Raw genomic sequence first — 5,743 nt, 5'->3', positions numbered from 1 at the left:
TCCCTCAGCCAAAACAGTCGGTGAAACGCAGTCCAAAGCCGGCTGAGAAGCAGAACGCTGAACCCGTGAAGACACTGCCGGGGTCCTGGAAGGAGGACGACCCCGACGGGGAACCTGGGCCGGAAACACAACTTCACCTGCCACCCTGTGTGCCGGTTTAAGCCTAACAAGCGTGACACGCTCCCTACGCCCACCCATATCTAGCACAAAACCCTTAGGACCCGTCTCAAGAACCCGAAATGGGCCATCGTATGGGGGTTGGAGGGGCGAGCGGTGAGCATCATGCCGTACAAAAACAAAACGAGCCAACATGAGCTCCGCAGGCACGAACGACCGCGGAAAACAGTGGTGAACGGGGCCTGGAACCCGAGTGCTGTCGGACAAAAAAGGATAAACGGCCGGACGGGGTCGAGGAGCGGAACTCCCAGGCAAAAATTCCCCTGGGACGCGGAGCGGCTGACCGAGCACCAGCTCAGCGGGTGACGCATCGAGATCCTCCTTAGGAGCCAAACGCAACCCGAGCATAACCCAAGGTAAACGATCCACCCAGTTACCACCCGAGAGCGTAGCGTGCATCACTGCCTTGAGCGACCGGTGAAAACGTTCACACAACCCGTTAGCCTGAGGGTGATATGCGGTAGTGTGGTGTACCTGCACACCCAAGGTTCGCGCAAGTTCCAACCAGAGCTCTGACACGAACTGGGGGCCCCTGTCTGAGGTGATATCTGACAGAGTGCCGAAACGGGTGACCCAGGAGGAAAGAAAAGCGCGTGCAACATCCGAGGATGTTGTGGAGGATAGAGGGACAGCCTCTGGCCACCTGGTGGTCCGATCTGCCATTGTGAGCAGGTGCGTAAAACCCTGTGAAGAAGGTAGAGGGCCCACCAGGTCCACATGCACGTGGTCGAAACGTCTGGCCGGGATCGGAAACGGTTCGAGGGGCGATTTAGTGTGCTGGTGGACCTTAGCGCGCTGGCACGCTACACATGCAGCTGCCCACCCCTTGACGTCCTTGCGGAGGCCAGGCCAGACGAACTTGGAACCGACCAACTTCACCGACGCCCGAACTCCAGGGTGCGAGAGGGAGTGAATCGAATCGAAAACTCGACGGCACCTGGCCACTGGAACAACGGGGCGGGGACGGCCGGTGGAGACATCGCAGAGGAGGGCAGGACTGCCTTCCTGCATCACAGCGTCCTCTAGCTTGAGACTGGTCCGGGTCGCTGGGCTGATCGGCAGCCATAGCGGAGAAATCCACACCGAGGTGCACAGGACAAACAAGCACACGCGACAGACAATCAGCAACAGGGTTGGACTTCCCGGCCACATGCTGAATGTCCGTTGTGAACTCGGAGATCGCCGCTAGGTGGCGCTGTTGACGAGCAGACCACGGCTCAGTCACCTTGGACATGGCAAAAGTCAGCGGCTTATGATCCACATAAGTGAATGGGCGACCCTCCAGCAGGAAGCGGAAATGCCGGGTTGCAAGGTGCAGTGCCAGCAACTCCCGGTCAAAAACGCTGTACTTGCGCTCGCTATCCCGCAGTTTGCCGCTAAAAAATGCGAGTGGCTGCCACGCATTCGCCACACGCTGTTCAACCACAGCCCCCACGGCTATGTCAGACGCATCGGTTGTTAAAGCTATGGACGCCGTGGGTGTGGGATGGGCGAGGAGGGCAGCGTTAGCCAGGGCGCACTTAGCTCCGTCAAAGGCCTGGACCTGTTCGGGAGTCCAGTCGACAGGGTCGTTAGCCTTCTTAAGCCGCAGGGCTTCGTAAAGTGGATGAAGGAGGTGGGCAGCGCGAGGGAGGAAACGGTTATAGAAATTCACCATGCCCAAGAATTCCCGCAATGCCTTAACAGAGACTGGGCGGGGAAATTCCGCCACCGCTTGCACCTTAGAAGGCAACGGGACCGCGCCTTGCGGCGAAATGCGGTGACCCAAGAAGTCAATCACCGGCAGTCCAAACTGACACTTGGCCGTGTTGACTATCAGGCCGTGTTCGTCCAGACGACGGAAAACCTGTTTCAGGTGCGCCAGGTGCTCTTCAGCTGACGGACTGGCCACTAATATGTCGTCGAGATAAACGAACACGAAAGCAAGGTCACGCAACACTGAGTCCATCAGCCTCTGAAAGGTTTGCGCTGCCCCCTTCAAGCCAAAAGGCATGCGCATGAACTCAAAAAGCCCAAACGGGGTGATCACTGCGGTCTTGGGGACGTCCTCTGAGCGCACGGGAACCTGATGATAGCCGCGCACCAGGTCCACCTTAGAGAAAATAGTGGTACCTGCCAGGCGTATGGAAAAGTCCTGTATGTGTGGGATGGGATAGCGGTCATTGGCGGTGACGTTGTTCAAGCGGGGAAAGTCGCCGCAAGGCCGCCACGACCCATCCGCCTTGGGCACCATGTGAAGCGGCGAGGCCCACGGGCTGTTGGAACGCCTCACTATACCCAGACGCTCCATGATGGCGAACTCCTCCTTAGCTATAGCCAATTTTACCGCGTCGAGGCGCCGCGCGCGCACAAAAACTGGCGGTCCCAGAGTGGGAATGAAATGTTCTACCCCGTGTTTAGTAACCGCGGTGGAAAAGGCAGGCGTAGTCACCGATGAAAAATACGCCAGCAAACGCTGAAAAACATCCCCTAATGCTAAAAAGTTAGTGTGTGTTAACGGCCCGGCTCCCCCTGTCTCGCACGGAACAGTGGCGAAAGACAGTATCAATTAAACGGCGGTTTGCAACATCAACCAGCAGACCATTAGCACACAGAAAATCCGCGCCGATAATAGGAACAGCAATGGCAGCCACTACAAAGTCCCACTCAAAATGGCGCCCGTGGAAGCAAACAGTCAGCAACCTTGTGCCAAACGTCGCAATGGACGAACCGTTAGCTGCACTTAACTGTGGGCCGCAGTCTTCGGCCGACCTGTCTGTCTTAGCAGGAGGGAGTAGGCTCTTTTGCGAGCCTGAGTCCACCAGAAACCGTCTTCCTGACATCGTGTCCTTAATGAAGAGCAGCTCACTACGTCCGCCAGCGCCCACAGCTGCTACCGAGCGCTGGCCCTGGAGTTTCCCGCCGCCTCAAACGTGCACGGAGGGATGCAGCGCCTCGCTTTGCCGCCGAACCGCTGGTGGAAGAAACAGAGGCCTCTCCCGCGCCGTCTCCGGGCAGTCACTTCAGCCACCACTGCCGGGTCCGCGTCCTCCGACGTCGGCTGCAGAGGCTCCGATGCCACACTCTGCACAGAGAACCGTCTGGTAGCCAGCAGGACCCGATCGGCCTCCTCAGCCAAACCTCGGCAGTCACCAGCGGCCAGCCACGGGGAGTTAGCCAAAGCCGCGCGCACAGGAGACGGGAGCTGGCGCAGGAAAACGTGCGGGAAAAGGAACCCACCTTCGTCTGAGCCTAGCAGCGACAGCATATTGTCCATGAGATCCACAGCCGTCCCGTCTCCCAAACCGGATAGGGAAAGGATTCTATCTGCCCTCTCTGCGGCAGATAGGCTGTACCTCCGGAGCAGAAGATGTTTGAGGGCGACGTATTTATCGTGTTGCGGAGGGGCGCGCAACAGCTGCATGGCCCGGCGTGTGGACTGCTGGTCCAGCGCAGCGACGACCAAATAGTATCTGGAGTCGTCCGCGGAGATTCCACGCAGGTGGAACAGCGCCTCGACATGCTGGAACCACGAGGCCGGGTCGCTCTGCCAGAACTCTGGGAGCTTCACAGCCGCGGCGAGAACGGCCGGCTGTGAGAGTTGGGGCGGCGTGGCCGAAGTGGATTCACACTTCTCTTCTGCTCCAAACATGTTCAATTCGGGGTCACCAATGTGGCAGGAATGAAGAAAAGCACAGCAGACCAAGGCGAGTTTGATGTTTATTCCTCAACTCCAAAAACCAACTGCAGCAGGAACAACCCTGCACCGGCGAGCCCGGGAACGTAAACCACGCCCCCAGCTCACAGTCCTGCTGGGTGAGAGGCATAGCCCCTAGTGTCCGCCACATTATCACTGTTTAGTAGTGTCTTTGTACTGTATTATATTGTATTGTACACACAGCCTGCTTCTATAACAAATCAATCCCTAACAGCACTGGTACAGTTATAATCTGCTCACTCCATTTCACTGTAAACCCGTAATAGTTAGTATGTGATTGGAATTGATGATGGAGGGTCAAAGAAGGCCGAATCAGTTCATCTGGATATAACGTTTACTGACAGACCTGTACAATGCTGTGATTGCAACTGAACTCACTTTCATTTTCTCACCTGGATTATTGAGCATGCATCAAGACATGGTGATGGTGTGGTTTCTTGTTTTCCCTGCTTTCTGTTTTTCTTTCTAGAGATCGTAATTTGGATATCAACTAGATATCATACTTTTCCAGATTGGGTTAAAGCATCTAAAAGATATGGATGGCTGATCCTTTCTTAATACCACTTAACAATCAACAGGTTATGCCCGTGATATTGGGCAGGGGGGTAAAACGTAGAGTGTTTGGTCCTAGACAACCACTGTTTACCAGGCAAACTGGTGCTTCACATGTCAGTGAGCTGTACTCAGAGGAATAACGGCCTGCCTTTTTTTAATTTATTTATTTTCACTGCGTTTTGCTAATTCAGCTGTTTTTATGTGTGAACAATCGAGGTGGATGAATAGAGGCAGTTTTCATTTGATCATTAGTCATAAGTACAGACCCGTTTCTAGAGCAAATCAATAGGATGGCCATTTGATTTTTGTGAGGGGGCACACAAATCACCACGGCAACTGCAAAATAGCAACAACAGCACCACTGCATGCGCACTGCCGCACTACACCGCACTTCAATAAAAGTTTTCGTTAATGAAAAGCATTTTATAATTATTGTATTTGTAGTTATAATATTTTATATTTATCATATATTTATAATTATAATTGCTATTGTTGAAAAAAAAATAATGATGATGATAATAATAATAATAGTAGTAATAACAATAATAATAATAATAGCAATAATAATAATAATATTGGACGGCAGGGTGACGCACTCAGCACAGTTGCCTCACAGCAACAAGGTCCTGGGTTTGAGCCCCCGGGGTAGTCCAACCTTGGGGGTCATCCCAGGTCATCCTCTATGTATGGAGTTTGCATGTTCTTCCCATGTCTTTGTGGGTTTCCTGTGGGTGCTCCGTTTTCCTCCCACAGTCCAAAGACATGTAGGTCAGGTGAATCGGCCATACTAAATTGCCCCTTGGTATGAAAGTGTGTATGTGTGTGTGTGTGTGTGTGTGTCAGCCCTGTGATGGCCTGGCGGCCTGTCCAGGGTGTCTCCCTGCCTGCCGCCGAATGACTGCTGGGATAGGCTCCAGCATCCCCGTGACCCTGAGAACAGGATAAGTAGTGGTTTGGATAATGGATGGATGGATGATAATAACAACAACAACAACCATAATAATAATAATAATAATAATAGGCCCCAGAGGGACCCCCCCTCCCCCGCGCGTGAAATTTGAGGCACAGAAAACAAAAGGCTATGTCAGTTTTAATTACATATTCCAGCCAGGGTCTGTTGTGGTGCCATGCAGTTGGAAAAGTTTCTTTCTTCTCTGAAATCATTCGAGCTGGAAACGTGTCCAGTTTTACCCAGTTGGGCTCCGAGGTCATCCATGGCAACTGTTCGCTGCAGGGGTGCTCACTCTGGTCCAATCCGATTAGCAGCAGGAGCGAGCAGCTGTTGTTGAAGCTGAGCTCGACAAGGCCAGCGTT

The sequence above is a fragment of the Lampris incognitus genome, chromosome 3, assembly GCF_029633865.1.
Source record: "Lampris incognitus isolate fLamInc1 chromosome 3, fLamInc1.hap2, whole genome shotgun sequence".
Taxonomy (NCBI): domain Eukaryota; kingdom Metazoa; phylum Chordata; class Actinopteri; order Lampriformes; family Lampridae; genus Lampris; species Lampris incognitus.
The sequence above is the reverse complement of the archived record's forward strand: the minus strand, read 5'-3'. Positions refer to the sequence as shown.